The sequence below is a fragment of the Suncus etruscus genome, chromosome 11 (genome assembly GCF_024139225.1).
Source record: "Suncus etruscus isolate mSunEtr1 chromosome 11, mSunEtr1.pri.cur, whole genome shotgun sequence".
Classification (NCBI taxonomy): Eukaryota; Metazoa; Chordata; class Mammalia; order Eulipotyphla; family Soricidae; genus Suncus; species Suncus etruscus.
In genome coordinates this window covers 22,049,294-22,068,855 of record NC_064858.1, presented here as the reverse complement: position 1 = coordinate 22,068,855, position 19,562 = coordinate 22,049,294, and the positions used below count along the sequence as shown (strand labels likewise).

The 19,562-nt window shown below is 46.8% G+C and overlaps 1 protein-coding gene across 1 annotated transcript in view; it reads left to right on the top strand.

Moving 5' to 3' along the window:
- Positions 1 to 6,708: 6,708 nt before the first annotated feature.
- Positions 6,709 to 19,562, top strand: part of STK38L (serine/threonine kinase 38 like) — a 68,860-nt gene continuing 56,006 nt past the window's right edge. Inside the window, exon 1 of the mRNA XM_049783894.1 lies at positions 6,709 to 6,775. The gene's annotated coding sequence lies outside the window, so the exon portion shown is untranslated. The remainder of the gene's footprint in view (positions 6,776 to 19,562) is intronic.

Genomic DNA, 19,562 nt, shown 5'->3' with positions numbered 1-19,562 from the left:
ACAAAATCTCCGTGGATGTAAAACTCTTTGATAATGTGACTCAAGCCTGAAAGTCTCACACTTGCAAGGCCAGTGTTCTCCACTGCTCCCCAAAACAAGTATCTCTGAGGTGGGATCTTCTTCAGTTCATTTCATGTATTGGCTCATCCTCACAATACTAAGAGCTAATTTTTTTTCTTTTTCTTTTTTTGGTTTTTGGGCCACACCCGGCGGTGCTCAGGGGTTACTCCTGGCTGTCTGCTCAGAAATAGCTCCTGGCAGGCACGGGGGACCATATGGGACGCCGGGATTCAAACCAACCACCTTTGGTCCTGGATGGGCTGCTTGCAAGGCAAACGCCGCTGTGCTATCTCTCTGGGCCCAATTTTTTAATTATTATTTTTTTTTAGTTTGCTGTCAATAATAGGTTAGTGACTTCATTGTTTCTCTGGATCCACATTTCATGTTTTTGTGTTTTTTTGGGGGGATGGGGGTGTGTTTTAGGGTTATATCTGGTGGTAGTTGGGTCTGCTCCCAGAAAGGAGGGTTGCTACTGGCAATGCTTAGGAGACCACGTGGTGCTGTACATTGAACTGAAGTGGATTGCATGCAAGGCATATGCCTTTCCCCCTTGCGTCTTTTTTTTTTTTTGGGAGGGGCAGTTTGGGCCATACCTGCTGACGTTCAGGGGTTACTCCTGGCTACGCGCTCAGAAATGGCTCCTGGCTCGGGAGACCATTGGGATGCCGGGGTTCGAACACAGGTCTGTCCTGGGTCAGCCGAGTGCAAGGCTAGGGCCTTACTGCTGCGCCATTGCTCCGGCCCCTCCCTTGCGTCTTTGACCTTGCTTTGACCTTGTTATTACTTTTTTTTAGAGTACTTTTTTTTTATTGGTTTAGAATCTGGACAACTAGTTTTGCCACTTAAGGTGGGAATAACATTAGGTTAAATAACTAAAACGCTGTGTTCAGTTTCATCATCTGTAAATTGGACAGTTTTATTTTTGCTTATTGCATTAATTTCTGCCTTCATCTTTTAAAATGATAATTTTTTAATCAGGCCAGAATTCCTTTCAAAAATAACAATTATGGGCCCGGAGAGATAGCACAGCTGCGTTTGCCTTGCAAGCAGCCGATCCAGGACCAAAGGTGGTTGGTTCGAATCCCGGTGTCCCATATGGTCCCCCGTGCCTGCCAGGAGCTATTTCTGAGCAGACAGCCAGGAGTAACCCCTGAGCACTGCCGGGTGTGGCCCAAAAACCAAAAACCAAACCAAATCAAAACAAAACAAAACGATTATATGTAGGAGTCATTGCATATTTGATCTGCAGTAGTTTTTGTTTTGTTTTGGGGTCACACCCAGCAGCGCTCAGGGGTTATTCCTGGCTCTGTGCTCAGAAATCGCTCCTGGGAGGCTCCGGGGATTATATGGGATGCTGGAGATGGAACCCAGGTCCATCCTGAGTTGACTAACACCCTACCACTGAGATGTGCAGTAGTTTTTGGATGGTTTTTGGACGTGAGACAAGGCACCCTGGATGGGATTCTGTGTAAGCCTTGTATTTTTCTTCTTTTTGCATTTTTTTTCTTTTACAGTTTTTCTAAACTGACAGTATGGTTCATTTGCTTTCACTTTTTGTTTGTTTTTGGGCCAAAGCCAGTGGTACTCAAAGCTTACTCCTTATTCTACAACAAGAATCACTCCTGGTGGGGCTTGGGTAACCATACAGGGTGCTGGAGAAAGAATCCAGGGTCTGCTGCATGTAAGCTCACACCTTGCCTGTTCTGGCATCACTCCAGTGCCTGGTTTCACCATTTCTCTTTTGGTTTGTTTTTGGGCCACACCTAACAGTGCTCAGGGGTTACTCCTGGCTCTGCACCCAGAAATTGCTCCTGGCAGGCTTAGGGAACCATATGGGATACCAGGGATAGAACTGAGGTCAGCACATGTAAGGCAAATGTCTACCCACTGTGTTATCACTCCAACCCTTGGTTTTACCATTTTTATGGTTTTGTTGTTGTTGTTGTTAAATGTATTTAAAGCAATAAGTTAGCTTCCAAATACTGTTTTGGCTCTATCCTATAGCCGCAATGTTGAACAGAGTAAAGCAACTTTAGTCTGCTTGCAAGAGTTTGGGTAATAGCTTTCTTCTGTTAATAGATAATCATTCAACATTCAGTGTGTGTGCCTTCCTGGAGGGTGAGAGCAGCACCAGAGTGTGTCTATGGTCAGATCCACCTGTTGAAAACAAAACGCAGGTGGATTCAGTGTTAAAAAAGATTTTCACCATGAATTTTTTTTTTTGGTCTATAACTTTAACATGTTTACCTATATTTGATACAGCTTGGGAAAGAGGAAGTAAATCCCTCTTTCATATTATCATATTAAATTCATTATCATTTAAAATGAATAAAATGACAAGGTATATTTTGTTTCTTGTCCTTACTACCTGAACTTTAATGCTTGATAGAGTTGATAATAAATAACCTGTTATTTAGGTGAAGAGCTCTTATCCTGGGACTGAGAATGAATGTGGCTCAGTGTTGGTCACCTGCATATGCTAGAGTCCATCTCCAGCACAAAATTAAAAAAAAAAACCGTGGGTTTTTTTGGGGGCGTTGTGTTGGGGACACATCTGGCCTCACTACTGACTGCACTCAGGAATTACTCCTGGTAATGCTTGGGGATGCCAGGCATCAGACCTGGATCTGCTGTGTGGAAGGGAAGAACCTAATCTGTTGTACTATAGCTTCAGACTCAAAGTGAAAGAATTATCATCCTGAGAACACTAACTCTGATTAAAAATAATTCAGGCTTGGATGCAGTAGATCACTTCCCTAGCATGTGTGAAGCCCAGGGTTTGACTCCCACCACCAGAAAAAATTTAGTAAGGAAACATATTTGTATGTTTACATATTTACATATACACTAAATCCTAATAAATTATCTTTTTTCCATTATAATTGTAACCTGTAAAATTAGCAAACCTGTAGTTTTTCCCTTAATAAAAATCATGCACATTAAAAATTGTGGTCTTCTGATTTATAATACTGGTAACATTGGTTTCTTATGTACCCAATTCCAAATCATACTTCACCAGTCAACTCCCTCCCTCCCCCAAACCCTTCCCTTTCAGATCTCTCCTTTCCAATCCAGTGTGAATGTTCTCCTTTTGCCCTTGATCCCTTGTACTACGTTGCTTTTTTTTTTTTTTTTTTGTATTTTTGGGTCACACCTGGTGACACTCAGGGGTTACTCCTGTCTATGCACTCAGAACTCACTCCTGGCTTGAGGGATGCCGGGGGATTGAACCACAGTCCGTCCTGGGTCAGCCCCGTGCATGGCAAATGCCCTACCACTGTGCCATTGATCTGGCCCCTTGCTGTGTATTTTTAAGCTCCACATGAGATGGATGATTCTGTATCTATTCCTTTACTTATGACTGACTTTACTCAGTATATCTTCTAGTTCTATCCATGTTGCTGCAAATTGCAAGATTTTTTGTTCTTTCTAAGTGCTGTAGAGTCTATTCCATTGTGTATAAATACCACAGCTTCCTGATCCATTCATCCTAGTTGTATTTTTTTTTTGGTTTTTGGGTCACACTCGGCAGCACTTAGGGGTTACTCCTAGCTCTATGCTCAGAAATTGCTCCTGGCAGGCTCAGGGGACCATATGGGATGCCGGGATTCGAACCACCGTCCTTCTGCATGAAAGGCAAACGCCTTACCTCCATGCTATCTCTCCGGCCTCAATTGTACATTTTGACTGTTTCCATATCTTGGTTATTATACTAAGTGGTGCAATGAACCTAAGGTGTGCATGTATTGAAATCATGTACATTTTCCACCTCATTGAAGTTGTTGCGGATATCTTGCAATTATTGTAGTAGGTCTCATATTACTATTGAGTGCATTAATAAGAAAGTAAATGTATAACTACATTCTCCGTAACTGTATAATTAATCATCCTCCAAATCAGTGACTTACAACAGCAAACCAATCTCAGAGATTCGGGCTGTGGGGGGAAGCCTGGTTCAGCTAGCTCAGGGGAGTTTGCCAGGCTATGCTGGGCTGTTGTCATTTCCCTATTTCTCTGGGAAAAAATTTTTGTTTCCAAATTCATTCATGTGACTGTTGGCATGATTTAGTTCCTCATGGGTTATTGGATGAAGCATCTCAATTTCTTGGTGGATTCTGCTTAGTTCCCTGCTCTGAGGGCCTCTTCATCAGGCAGGTCTTGGGCTACTGACAGGCTTCCATGGCAGCAAGGAGCGCCAGTTGTCTCTTGTAAGCTAACAGTGGAAGACATGCACCACCTTTGCTGTTTCTTCTGGAGAACCAAGTTATGAGTCCAGCTCATACTTGTTAGGAGTGGGTCATCTGGGACAAGGATAGCAGCTTCAAGGATTACTGGGAGTTCTCTTACATACTGTTAACAATATAATTCTATTAGAAATGTACTTTTAGGGCCGGAGAGATAGCATGGAGGGAGGGCGTTTGCCTTGCATGCAGAAGGACGGTGGTTTGAATCTCGGCATCCCATATGGTCCCCTGAACCTGCCAAGAGCGATTTCTGGGTGTGGAGCCAGGAGTAACCCCTGAACGCTGCCGAGTGTGACCCAAAAACCACACACACACACAAAAGTACTTTTATGTACTTTGATAACTATATATTAAGACAACCTATTTTCTTGACAGTTCTGGGTATTTGTTTACAATTAAGAACATTATTTTGAAGAAATGTTCATGGGTTTCACCAAACTTCCAACAGAGCCCAATGATCTAATTAATTTCAAGTCAGGCACCTTCAGCAACTTCCTAGGGTGGCTGGTTTGGAATAGACTTAGTTTTGAAACATGGGGCCAGAGAGATAGCATGGAGGTAAGGCACTTGTCTTTCATGCAGAAGGACAGTGGCTCAAATCCCAGCATCCCATATGGTCCCTTGTGCCTGCCAGGAGCGATTTCTGAACGTAGAGCAACCCCTGGGCGCTGCCGGGTGTGACCCAAAAACCAAAAATAAACCCAAAACAAAACAAAACAAAAAAAAAACGAGGTCAAAATTTAGCCTAAATTGGTACACAGAATCATGCATTTGGATGCATGGATTTGAAGTAGAAAATTTCACATTTAAATCTGTCGGGCCCGGAGAGATAGTATAGTGGCGTTTGCCTTGCAAGCAGCCGATCCAGGACCAAAGGTGGTTGGTTCGAATCCCGGTGTCCCATATGGTCCCCTGTGCCTGCCAGGAGCTATTTCTGAGCAGACAGCCAGGTGTAACCCCTGAGCCCCTGAGCACCGCCGGGTGTGGCCCAAAAACCAAAAAAAAAAAAAAAAAAAAAAAAAAGATTAGATCTGTCAAACATGTTTCATTACACATAAACTTCCTTTGCTTTCATTTGGCATCTTATCATCTGGATTATCAAAATGAACCACAGATAGATAGAATGAATTACTAGGCAGTGCTTTCCTGCTACCAGGTAATGAAGATGAAAACAGAACCTAAGAGAAGTGATAGCAAGATTGTCCCCAGTTCAGATTGTCCTGAACAGTGGCAGTTAATCCCGGGAGCTGTTGCAACGTTGCGTTTTCTTTTTTCATGTGTAAACCAAGTCCCCCCAAATCCATATTAGAAAAAAAAATCCTCCCCTTTAAACGTTTTTGCATTATCACCTATTCCTGGGGAAACTAAAGATAATGGTTAGTATCTACGGAATAAATATCTCTACAAGTACATCAAACTAGGGGTATGCGATCTTGTCGACAAGTTTGGCTTGCCTAGGAAGTTTCCCCCACCCCAAAACCACCGACTCCTGCGTCACCCAAGATTTCCCATCCACAGCTCTGATCCTATGGCATCATCAGCTATTGTAGATTTTCCACGACAAGCCAGAGGTTTTTACGTAGAGGCCGCCAAATTTCTGCTGGCTGGGCAGGACTCCCTCTCAAGGCTAGCAGCTCAGTCGTCCAGCCCATCTTCCACTGTTTACCCCCAACCTCTCCCTCAAACTTTCCAAGGTGTCAATTCTTTATTTTTATTTTATTTTACTGGTTTTTTGGGGCCACACCCGGTGCTGCTCAGGGATTACTCCTGGCTTTACCCCAACCACTCTCCCAACCTTTCCAAGGTGTCAATTTTTTATTTTATTTTTTTGGGTATTTTGAGCCACAGCCGATGATGCTCAGGGGTTCCTCCTGGCTTGGGGGGAACCATATGGGGTGCCGGGGGGGATCGAACCGCGGTCCGTCCTAGGCTAGCGCGTGCAAGGCAGACACCTTACGGCTTGCACCACCGCTCCGGGCCCCGAAGGTGTCAGTTCTTGGAGGCGCTTCTCCAACACCCGGGCGACACACATCAGCCGCGGCGGGAGACTCGCCGGAGAGGCGTGAACCCGTCTCGACGTGGGGAGACATAGCAGTCACCCCACCCCGCAGCTCAGCCCAGCCCAGCCCAGCCCAGCAAGAATCCCGCCAGCAGCAGCTGCAGCAGCAGCACCAACAGCACGACGCACCGCACGACCATCGGGGCAAGGTCACTTCCGGTTGCAGCGCGCGCGTGACGTCAGAAGCGCGCCGGCCCCCGGCTGGGCCTGTAAAGCGCGTCCGAGGAAGTATCGCGAGAGCCGCGGCCCCGAGATCTCGCGCCGCCGCGAGGCCCCGCCCCCGTGGGCGGGGCTTGGGCGGGGCGGCGGCGGCGCGGACGGCGCCGGGCGGGCTGCGGGGCCGAGGCTGAGGCTGAGGCGGCCGCGGCGGCGCTCGGACGCTCGCTCGGACTCGGCGGACGCGCGGGCGCAGGTGAGCGGCCGTGCGCGCGGGGCCGGGGGATGCCCGGCGTCCGTGGGGACACGCGGGGCTGCTCGGGGGGTGCGCGTCTCGCTGGAGACGTCTCCGGGCGCGCCGGCGGTGCGCGAGGCCGGGCGCGGGTGCTGGAAACTGATGCGTCAGCCGGAGAAGACCCCGGGCTGGGGTGCTCCCGGGACGAGTGCTCCCGGGCTGGGTGCTCTCCGGCTAGGTGCTTCCGGAGTAGGTGCTCCCGGGCTAGGTGCTCCCAGGCTTAGGTGCTCCCGGGCTAGGTTGTTCCCAGGCTAGGTGCTCCCGGGCTTAGTTGATCCCGAGCTAGGTGCTCCCTGGATGGGTGCTCCCGGGCTAGGTGATTCCAGGCTAGGTACTCCAGGGCTAGGTGCTCCCGGATTAGGTGCACCTGGGCTAAGTGCTCCCAGGCTGGGTGCTCCCAGGCTAGGTGCTCTCAGGTTGGATACTCCCAGGCTAGGTGCTCCCAGGCTAGGAGCTCCTGGGCTTAGGTAATCCCAGGCTAGGTGCTCCATGGGTAGGTGCTCCGGGGTTTAGATGATCCCGGGCTAGGTACTCCCTGGGTAGGTGCTCACGGGCTTAGGTGATCCAGGGCTTAGGTGCTCCTGAGCTAGGTGCTCCCGGGCTTAGGTGATCCCAGGCTAGGTACTCCAGGACTAGACGGGGGCATTTGCCTTCTGCTTGGCAGAAGTGCCAGGATTGACAGCCCAAGAACAGACTTCTGCTCTTCGGGGTCCCTGGGCCAGGGGCGTTGCAGAATCCAGGGTGCTGTAGTAGGGGGAGGCTGGGCCAGGGGGATCGGAATGGTAGGTGGTGAGACTGGGTCCCTAGGAAGATGAGGGAGTGGGGACTGGAGTGGTGGGACAGGTTGGTTTGGAGGGATACTGGACCAGGGGTACCCAGGGTGCTGTGGGGAGAAGAGGCTGGGCTGGAGGAGATCCAGGGTGCTGGAGGGGAGGCTTGGTGGAAGGTTAGGATCCTGGGGGTGCTGGGGACTGGAGAGGCTGGTAGGGAAGGTCTTGCAAGGAGAGCTTCAGGCCTCAGGCTACCTAGAAGTTCTCAGCAGAACTGGCAGTGGACACGAGCCTGGGACCTGCCAGTGACCTGTATTTTGACCAGGGAGACCACCCATGTTCTTCTCTAGAGAGATGAGATCTGGTTTTAGGGTGTCCTTGCAGGCTGCCAGGGTTTCTGCGAGTTTTCCCTTGAGTCTGACTTGTAAAGAAGGATGCTGACATCAGGAGCCCTGTCCTTGTTTGGTCTCCTGTATAGGGGACAGGCTATGAGACCATCTTTGCCACCCTAAACCCAACTGTGTGTGTAGAGCTGCCCTGCTGACTATTTGAAGCAGAGGTCTCAAACTCAATTTACCTGGGGGCCGCAGGAGGCAAAGTTGGGGTGAGGCAGGGCCGCAAAGGGATTTCGCTTACCTAATATTCGCAATAAAAAATCGCATTAGTAAGAAAAAAAAATCACAAAAATATCGCATTAAACTGCTCGGGGTATGCGAATGTTTATTGCGATTTTTATTGTGATTATTCGGTAAGCGAATAATCATGAATACTGCGATATTTGAAGGCCAGCCGCAGGCCACAAAATGTTGTATGGAGGGCCACAAACGGCCTGTGGGCGCGAGTTTGAGACCCCTGATTTGAAGGGAAAAGAAGTTAGTCCAGAATATGCCAAATTATGATGACATTCTTCTTTGCATTTTCGTCAGAGTACTTTCATATGAAAACTCCTTTCTTAAATAAATGGATCAAAATAAAGCTTGCTTGCTCTCTTGGCTTTATGTTCACTTTGTTAAGACATCTGGTACTGTTGCCCTGTTTGGGATGCATTTAGGAACAAATGGGGTGTTGATTTTGTACCCTTTTTTTAAAAAGCCTTACCACTAAGGGATGAAAAAAAAAAGATTTAAAATAAACATGAAGACTGAGAGAGATAGCTCAGAGGGCTGAGTGCTTGCTTTGCAAGTGGGAGGCTGGGCTCCATCCCTGGTATGAATGGCCTCCAGCACTGCTATGATTGATCCCCCCAGCACAGCTGGTTGTAGACGTTGAGCATTGCTGGGTGTGGCCCCAAAATCAAAAGAAGAAAAGAGCAAAAGGAAAGAATTCTTAAGAAACCCCCCACATTAAGAATGGGTGAAGTTGGGGCCGGAGAGATAGAACAGCGGTAGGGCATTGGCCTTACAGGCAGCCAATCCAGGACAGTTGGCGATTCCTATTCCTGCATCCCATATGCCCTCCCCCCCTTGCCTACCAGGGGCGATTTCTGAGCAGAGTTGGGAGTGACCCCTGATCGCTGTTGGGTGTGACCCAAAAACAAACAAAAATGGTGAAGTTCTTTAACTGCTTTTGAGGTTTTTTTTTTTATATATAACACAAAAAGTAGAGTAGGTACATTGTGCAAATAGATGTTTTTTTGCACATGCTTAAAGATCTATTATAAAAGGTAGAAGCTATATAAATAAAAGAAATACATGTACTTTGTAAAAAGAATAAAAGCAGAGATTTTAGCCATTTGTTTTCAGAAAAGTTTTGTCCTTTTAAAATAAGGGCAGCATCATTTTATTTTTTTTTTCTTTTTGGGTCACACTCTGTGACCCTCAGAGTTACTTCTGGCTATATGCTCAGAAATTGCTCCTGGCTTGGAGGACCATATGGGATGCCGGGGATCGAACCAGGTTTGTCCTGGGTCAGCTTCATGCAAGGCAAATATGGGATGCCGGGGAGCGAATCAGGTTTGTCCTGGGTCAGCTTCATGCAAGGCAAATGCCCTATCGCTGTGCTACTTCTCTAGCCCCTGTATTTAACTTTTGGGGTATGTGTGTTTGGGCCACACCCAGTGACGCTCAGGGGTTACTCCTGGCTATGTGCTCAGAAATTGCTCCTGACTTGGGGGACCATATCTGACGCCAGGGGATCAAACCTTACCCCTCGAATCACAGCTCTGGCCCCTCCGGCCCCTGTATTTAACTTTTGTTTTGTTTTGTTTTGTTTTGTTTTGTTTTGGGTCACACCTGGCGGTGCTCAGGGGTTACTCCTGGCTGTCTGCTCAGAAATAGCTCCTGGCAGGCACGGGGGACCATATGGGACACCGGGATTCGAACCAACCACCTTTGGTCCTGGATCGGCTGCTTGCAAGGCAAACGCTGCGGTGCTATCTCTCCGGGCCCCCTGTATTTAACTTTTTAAAGAAAAAGCTTTTCTAGTGATCTGCCTAAAGTGGGAGGTGTGTATGTGTGCCCAAGATCAGAAAGAAAAAGGACACATTTCAAACCTAGAGCTTACATATCTTGATGTAATGATGTTAAACAGCTGTTTTGCATAAACTGGGATAAATCAAGTAACTATATTTTCACCTGAATCTTCAGGAAAGTTAGCAGATTGGCAGCTGATGATTAGATTAAACTTGACATATGCAAAAAATGCTATTTAGACTTAACATTTGTAGACTGTTTTGAATTGATAATGAAAAATGAGTTTTTAAAACTAAAGTTAAAACATTGGTAAAAGATATCATTGGTCAATAATCTAAAAATATGAAGGGACTCTTTCTTCTTTCAAAGTTTTAAGTTGAAAATACTTAAGAGTATATTCAATTCTAGTGTCCAGGTGGTTTTTTTGTTTGTTTGTTTTTTAAGTTTTTGGGTCACGTCCAGCAGCGCTCAGGGGTTACTTCTGGCTTTATGCTCAGAAATCGCTCCTGGCAGGCTCGGGGGACCGTGTGGGATGCCAGAATTTGAACCACCATCCTTCTGAATGCAAGGCAAACACCCTACCTCCGTGCTATCTCGCCGACCCCCTCCCCCAGGTAGATTGTTTTGACTCCTAAGGAGAGGCCAGTAGTTGAGAGCAATAGAGGACTGGACAACGTTTGCTGCTTGGGACAGGCAGTGAGTAAGCAATGGTTTCTATCCTCAGGGAGATAGCAGGGCACGCACGGGAGGAGAATGTGGCCAAGTTACTCAGAAGTCATTTTGCCAAAAAGCCAAGGAGGAAGGGATCAAAGTCTCAGTTAGGAAGGCTTTGAGTCAAGAAGGTCATTTGTGAAGTAAGATGGTCAGAAACAAACCTTTTCTGTATTGTTACTTCTTGCTATATTTCTTTCTCCTGATTTACCTGGGTTTATCCTTCCAACCACCTTATAGAGTAGGCTTTTTTTTTTATTGTGTGTGTGTGTTTTGTTTTGTTTTTTTGGGCCACACCCAGTGGTCATGCTCAGGGGTTACTCCTGGCTGTGTGCTCAGAAATTGTTCCTGGCTTGTGGGACTTTATGGGACTCCGGGGGATCAAACTGCTGTCCATCCCAGGTTAGCCGTGTGCAAGGCAAATGCACTACCACTGAGCCTCTCAGCTCCGGCCCCTAGAGGAGGTGTTTTTATTATTCCCATTTTGCAGATACTGGTTGAAAAGGTCAGGTAAGTAAAAAGTCCTAGTTCAAGGATTCCAACCCAGACAGTGACCCATCTCTGCATCTGGGCTTCACAGAAGCCCTTGTTTTCTTTCTGTTGATGGAGTTTGTCAAATCTGTAGTTTGAAAGAAATGATTTTGGAGAATACATTCTTCCTGCATCTTAGTGCTCAGCTTTCTAAAAAGAGCTACAAAAGGACAAAACAAAAAAGGTAAATAAATAATTTTTGGCATGCTAGTTGTTTGATTCATTTCTGGAAGGTGCTTTTTGTACAAATTAAATATGACTATTGGTTAGGACTTTTGATAGATTCATTACTTAGTAGCATACCCATCAGGATTCACATTTGAGAAGTTAGAGCTTTTAACTCCTTTATATAATGGAACGTGGGAGTAGTTGTATATTTTGGCGTAACTTTTCAAACCACTGGCACTGGATATTTTCTGGATTAATCTGTAAAGTTGGCATTTAGTAAATGATTGTCAGTCTCAGTTCTTTTAGCTAAACTTCTGTGACTCAGGGCTTCGACTAGTATGACATACATTAATGGATAGAAACAGCCTCTGATTCTTCCTGGTAGAGGAACTTTGAAAGTTCTTCGGGATTGTAGGATAAAAGGTGCTATAAAAACATGCTGTTTGCTCACTGAACCGGCTCAGTTAAGAGCCACGGTGTTGAATGAATGGCCTTACTGATTTCACGTGTGCAGTTTCAGGAATTTTTGTATTTGTTATTGAATATCTGTGTTGGAATCACAGTAAGTTATTGGATCGGCGGGTTGGTGAGCGGGAAATGTGGGTCTAGGCAGTGGGGTGGGGAGAAGGGCACTGCTTTTCCTTACCTAACTGATAGCTAGAGCCAGATCCCTACCCCACCCCAACTCCTTTCTTGTCCCTGGTGGAAGTATCTACCTTTTGTTGTTTTCTGTTTGGGTCACACACATGCAGACTATTCACAGCTTTGTGCTCAGTGAACCACATCCAGACAGCCCCTTGCAAAGCATATGCTCAGCGGGCTGAGCCTCCTCTCTGGGCCTGAGGGTCCCAGTTGCCACTGTTTTAGGTGAAGCTTTAGGTGAAGCTTTAGGGGGTACACAACAGGTGTCCTTACTCTCTTTGATGGAGGGGATAACTTCTTGAAAAATCCTGCAGTTGCTGTGGGGTAACAAAGTAGCAGGGCCAAAGCTAGAATTTAAAGCCTGTAAATTGTATTGCTGCAATAAAACTGAAGTGGCAAAGCCAACTTTCCTTCACCTTGCTTAAATTGGGAGTGATGCTGTGTCATTTCCATTCAGCTCTCCTGGTGACAGAGGTGACTTTGTAGAGATGCTTACAAGTTACCTGTATTTTTTTTTTTTTTTTACTGTACTAAGTTTCCTGCTCCTCTGAGTACTAGTTGGATTTTGAGAGGCAGCTTGTTTAAAAAGGATTGAGTTGCATTGACACGGGGAGAGCAGATGACCAGAAACTGCCTCTCTCAGCCTGGGGAAAGGCCTCAGCAGGTGCTGCCCTAATCCAGCCCTATCCTGCAGAGACCTCCCACTGACACAGTTTAGGCTGGTAGCTCTTGTCTGAAGTTTCTAGACCAGGGGTCTCAAACTCAATTTACCTGGGGGCCGCAGGAGGCAAAGTCGGGGTGATCCTTGAGTGCAAAGTCAGTAGTAAGCCTTGAACATTGGGGGGTGTGACCCAAACAACTAAAATAAAACAAAACAAAAAAAGATTCCTCTAGGGCAGGGCCACAAAATGTACAGAGGGCCGTTTGCGGGCTGCAAATTTGAGACCCCTGTTCTAGACCCTTGTGTGGGTGGGAGGGTGGGTGGGGTGGGAGTGAGCAGTGGTTCGTACACGTGTTGTTCAGGACTTCTGGCATTGTGCTAAGGAGTTGCAGTTCCTGGGAGACAGTATGGGATGCTGGAGAGGGATGGAACCTGGGTCCTCTGCTTGCATGGCAAGTGCCCTACCTGCTACTGTCGCCCCGCCCAGCTTCTGGATTAGACTAGTACCTGCCTCAGAGCTCACACGTGGCAAACCAAACTGATGTTGGGTCTCTAGCTGCACATAGAGTAGCTTTCCTGTTTCCTGTCTGTTGCTAATTCTTCCTGACCCATCAATGTAGACTTTTCATGAGCTCTGTCATCTTAAGTCCCACAACCATCTGCCCCATTTTCTGGCCTTTCATGATTATTCCCTGGACAGTCCTGTCAGTCCTTTTTCTTGGCCCCACGTGCCCCCAGCCCATTTGGTCGTTGTGATTTGGCTTGTGTGACACAGAGAGCTGACTGGCATTCTCTGGACTCTGCACAGGTCCTGAAACTACTCATTTGCCTTTGACTCCGCCTGGGGCTCCTTGCGATCTGATCTCAATTCTCAGGTTGTCTGTCAGCTGCTCTGCCTGATCACCTCTCTGCAGGCCACCCTCCTGCTGATGCCTTCTCACTTCCTTTTTTCCTTCCCCGGAGGTGCTGGCCTCATAATCAGTTTCTCTGCTATAGTGACCATTTACATCACCTCATAGAGATACAGTGCTCTTGACCTTGTTTAAATACAATCTCATACAATCTCATTCAATCCCTGCTGCAGCCCCTGAGTTTTCATCTCTGGTCTCTGGAGCCTGGGGTGGGGAGTGAGAAAGGCTCCCCCCAATGCTGGCTTAATTTTATGACAGAAACTTTGCCTTCTGCTCTTTGATCCTCCTCCTAGACCTACTTGGAGGCAGTTTTCTCACCCCTCCCTATTTTAGAAGCTATTTACAGTTTTGCTCGTTAAACAAAAGTTCTCTTGGGAAAAGCATGCAAAAATAATTCAGTTCTATTCAGATTTCACATAGAGGGGTTTGTCTTGGAGAGAGCTAATTGTTAGAATAATACTAAAACACCATCTGTCGGTATTGTCCTTTTGAGTTTTAGAACGCATTTTTACACATTTCTTGCTTAATCTTTGTAGCAATCAAGTAGTGTAGGTAGTGAAGCTAGTATCCTATTATATCCCTCTGTGAGCTAAACGGAGAGGAAATCAGACTCAGAGGTCTGTCTGAGATCTCAAAATAAAAGGCAGAGCCTAAATTGAAACTCCAGTATTTAGATTAAAGGTGCTGTGGGCAATAAGAACTGTACAGAGTCAGTGTTGAGACCCTCTACTTGCCATTCAAAATGTAGAAGGAGCTGGAGTGATAGTACAGCTAGTAGGGTTACTTGGGTTTGATCTTCAGCATTCCATATGGTCCCCCAGCACTGCGAGAAGTGAACCCTAAGTGCAGAGCCAGGAGTAAGCCTTGAACATGGGCAGATGTGCTTCCCCCAAAAGGAAACAAAACATTAAATATGGAAATAAATGATAATTCAAGCCATTAGGAGCCTATAAATATTTTTATAGCACAGTGTTTTTTTCAAGGGTATTATAACTTTGATCCCCGAACAACTTTTGTGGTTAAAATTAAGAAGGTAGAATTTTAGTTCTGGGCTGGAGAGATAGCACAGCGGTAGGGCATTTGCTTTGCATGCGGCCAATCCAGGACCAACGATGGTTCAAATCTTGGCATTCCATCTGGTCCCCCAAGCCTGCCAGGAGCGACTTCTAAGCTCAGAGCCAGGAGTAACCCCTGAGCACCACTGGGTGTGATGCAAAAACCAAAAAAAAAAAAAAAAAGAGTTTTAGTTTTGATTCTTTTTTTTTTTTTTTTTTTTTGGTTTTTGGGTCACATCCGGCTGTGCTCAGGGGTTACTCCTGGCTGTCTGCTCAGAAATAGCTCCTGGCAGGCATGGGGGACCATATGGGACACCGGGATTCGAACCAACCACTTTTGGTCCTGGATCGGCTGCTTGCAAGGCAAAAGCCGCTGTGCTGTCTCTCCGGGCCCTAGTTTTGACTCTTTAGAAACGAAATGTTCAGTGTTTTATGATTCCAGTGATTGGCCTGGATAGTCTTTCTGTGTCTACTGCCAGATGGCCATATTGAATAGACTTTCTATGTCTGTGGCTAGATTGGAAAAAGGTTAAGTCTTGAATGGCAGGTAGGTGACCCATTGATTTGTTAATACTGTCAAATTCTGAAGGAATCACAGTGTTTTAGTCAGTTTTAACAATTGTAGTTTAACATTTCTCCCTGATTCCTCCCTTGCCCTGCTACTCATAATATTGACTACCATGCTAAATAGAGATGAGTAAATACGTTTTGTCCTTTCTGTTGGAAAGGTTCAGTTAAATGAGAGTCATAATGTGTGGGGGCAAATAATTCCAACAGAAAGTTTTAGCTGAGTAACTGGACCCTGGCAGAACAAGAGATTGCTCCTGAATGAAGATGGGAAAAACTTATAGATAATGTGACTTGATCATTTAAGAACAAAGGAAGTGTCAGGTGATGGAATAGCAAGAGTTGCATGTAGTCATAACATCCAGCTTATAAAAGATGGGCTCATTGCTTGCTCCTCAGTGCCCTCTTGGGCTTGAGCCCATTGAACTCTGAGAGCTGATGTATTTCAGCTTCCCACATTCTGTGCCATCTGACCTGACGGGTGGAATTGAATTTTCATTAAAGGTGGACTTGAGGGAGAGGATGGTGGTGAGAGAGTTTGTGGGAAGGACCCAAGGAAGGGGCCAGAAGCAGCAGGATATAATGGAGGGATCAGAAAGGAGAAGCTGGGTCCAGGGGTCATCCGTTCATGCCAAGGAGAGGGCATTCTTTGCTTCTGGGATCACTGCCATAGGCCGCAGTGTGCCTGATGGTGCCATGAGGGGAGGGCACAGTGCTCTACAGGAGGCAGGCAGGTGATTGGCTGCAGGGTCGAAGCCCGGTTCAGTGAGGAGCAGCTGTGCAGAGCTGCTGCGTGGAAGAAAGAAGCAGTGGCCAGAAGAGGCCATGGTGCTGAGAGTAGGAGACAGATGAAACAGCCAGCAGCAGGACACAAGCTAGAGGGAGTGTTGCAGGCTCTCATCTCCTCAGCTGGGCGAGTGGCTAGGGCTCTTCTTTAGACGACCTTTCATGTGCCAGCTCTGGACCCTGCTCTGCCATGCTCCATCTGGCCCTGCCTCCTCTTCCTCCTAGGGCTCTGTCAGGGATCCATTCATTGTCCTGGCTTTAGTGGATGGAATGGATTTGGACAATGAGTGGCGCATTGTCTGGTCAGACCAGGTGGAATGGAACCCAGGAAGCCTGTCTTTGATGTGCACCCAGGGCAGGGGAAGATGTGTGTGGAGTAGGCAGCTTTGAAGCACAGACTGGAGGGTGGGAGTGGTAGGGAGTGTCATTTGCAGCCCCATAAACCTTTATGGACCCGGACACATTTCCCAGAACTGCTCCCAGAATGGGCTCTGCTCATGCTGAAGTCCTCTCATGTGAGTGCCGGCCTTGATATTTTTTCGTCTTCTTAAATATATTTTAGTGACCTTGTCAGACTTTAAACTTTTTTTTTTTTTTTGGTTTTTGGGTCACACCAGCAGTGCTCAGGGGTTACTCCTGGCTCTATGCTCAGAAATTGCTCCTGGCAGGCTTGGGGGACCATATGGGATGCCAGGATTCGAACCACCATCCTTCTGCATGCAAGGCAAATGCTCTACCTCCATGCTATCTCTCCAGCCCAAACTTTAAACTTCTAATGCTTCAAACATTTTTGTTTCCTACCCCCTTACTACTTCCTAAGTCACTTAGAAACCTGCATGCGGATTGTAATTCTGAACTTATGTGATTAGTATTGGGTCAGTTGAGCCCAAAGCCCTCTAAATTTCTTCTCTTCACCTAAGTTGAATTCTACGATGCTTTTTCATTCTGTGGCTGGGCAAGTGAAAGAGTATGGGTCAGTTCTTTTCTTTTCTTTTTTTCTTTTTTTTTTGGGGGGGGGTGGGGGTTCAGTTATTTTCTAAGGACAACCTAGAAGGGCAGCGAAGGCCCCAGCTAGAATTAGAGCCATTGTTTTCTAGGTGGGGATTGGCAGCTGTGTTAGGTTAGTGCCATTCATTAGGGGACAATAAAAGTTTATGGGCTCTACTGGGGGAAAGTGGAAGGAAGCCAGGCACTGGAGGAGGGAGAGTCTTCTGTCCTAGAGGGGGGAGAGGTTACAGGAGGTCAGCTACCTGTCACACCTGCTCCAGGTGCCGCAGGCAGGAGCAATTCCAAGGCTTCTACTTAGCTGCTAGCAGTGAAAATCAGTATCTAAAAATAAACTGCACACAATGACAGCCTCCATTTATAAATAATCATTTATAAATAATCATTTGCTTTCACCAAGTCTTTCTGGATCTGATAAAATAATTGGGTACAGAGTTTATTTTTCTTTCTGTTTTTGGAAGTGAGCAGAAAGACTAAGAGAAACCTCTGGTCTTTACATTTTGCCTAGTATAGGGATCTTTGTGAAATGAGCTCAGAGTGCTAAGACTAGGTCCTTAGTCGATGATGTCCCAGTTAAGCAGAAGGTGGCAGTAGTGGAAGGAGGGGAGTTTGTGTCTGAGGGAAGCTCCCTTTTCATACAACTCATAGATCTGCCCTTGCCACCTCAGAGACACCTTGAATCTACCACGAATCTACCCGGAGAACTCATGCAGCATAGAGCTACCCCAAGCTGCTCCCCCAACTGGGCTCCTGCCTGCTGCAGAAGTGGCTCTCAGGCTGGGGTGTTCCGGTTCAAGTTAATTAGCCAAATGCTCTTTCCCATCTGGAAAACAATCTCTCAGACTAGACACTTGGAGTTACCCTTTACTGTTTTCCTTCATTGAAAGCTCACAGCCAGAGAGAAAAAGTTGGAATGACTTTAACTTCAGCCTTTCTTTAAAGTTCTTTCTCAAACTGAGAATGATTGAATTAAAGTTCAGTTTCAGAGTTGAACAAAGTGGAGAGGGAGGGGCCGGCGCGGTGGCGCTAGAGGTTGCATGGAGGTAGGCGTTTGCCTTCCATGCAGGACAGTGGTTCGAATCCCGGAATCCCATAGGGTCCCCCGAGCCTGCCAGGAGCGATTTCTGAGCATAGAGCCAAGAGTAACCTCTGAGAGCTGCCAGGTGTGACGCAAAAACCAAAAAAAAAAAAAAAAAAGTTTTGTGACTCCTGATGCCGGTGTTTGGTTTGGGCCTGAATGTGCTTGTTCCATGCCTCTCCCTTCCTCCGTGTTCTCTGGATGAGGAGCCAGTGCTCTGCTCTGTCTTCAGTCACCTCTCCTTTAGCCCTCTCTGCCTGGTGGATACCTCGTTATCTATCTACTAGATGCAACCACCCAGGGTGTGGCCCAGTGAGCACCCACATACTTTAGAAGCTTCCTCCTACTGTTTCTTTCTTTTTATTTTTTTTTTTTGTTTGTTTGTTTTTTGGGTCACACCCAGCAGCACTCAGGGGTTACTCCTAGCTCTACACTCAGAAATCACTCCTGGCAGGCTCAGGGGACCAGATGGGATGCCGGGATTCAAACCACTGTCCTTCTGCATGCAAGGCAAACGCCTACCTCCATGCTATCTCTCCGGCCCTTCCTCCTGCGGTTTCTATTCCTCCACTGCTCGCTGTGATCTCTTTGCTTACCCAGTAATCCTATTTGTCTTAAGCACCTCCATGCATTACATCAGTCAATTACTGGGTCCTCTCTATTTTGGTGCTGGGGGCCATAACCAGCGGTACTAAGGGCTGACTCTTGGTTCTGTGCCTAGGGATCACTCCTGATGGGACTTGGGGGAGACCCTTTGGACCGCTGAGATTGAACCTAGGCTGGCCTCATGCCCCAAGACAAGTGCCCTACTTGGTATATTATTGCTTCAGCCCCTTACTGGGTCTTTTTACTCTTGAATTCCGTTTTGCCTGCTTTTGATATTCTCATGTTCTTTGAGATTTCCAATCTCTGGAATAGCTGTCTCCTATCTATTATGCACCAATCTGCCGTCTGGCTGCTAAAAGCATTCTCCCAAAATCCAAATCTCACCTCTGACCTCTTTGAGATTTTCTCCAGACGCCTCAATAGGACTTGTCAATGTGGTCTCTTCAGGGCATGATGCCTTTTTGGTTTTTAGCTGCTTGGTCTCCCTCCCCTGCCTCTGCGGCCATGCTGAACTGTCACTGACTGCGTGGAAGGCCGCTTTGCATCTTGGGGTCCCTTGTGCTCCATTGAGCTTTGTTTCCCTACTGCCTTCCAGGGATGTGTCTTCATGTTTCTCTCCCCGTCTGGGTATTTTTTCTTGCCCCAGCATCTTGAGACACAAGCACAGCTGCCAATGTGACCATTCACCATGTGTCTAAACTCCCAGAGCCTTCACTGTGTGCCAACATGGAGTGATGTACTTTGGAAGTTCTTTCCCAAGTGCATTTAGTGGGTTCCCACCCCAGACTTCCCAGACTTGAAGTTCTGTCACTGAGGAGCCTTTGAAGACAGATCCCTCCTCATCAC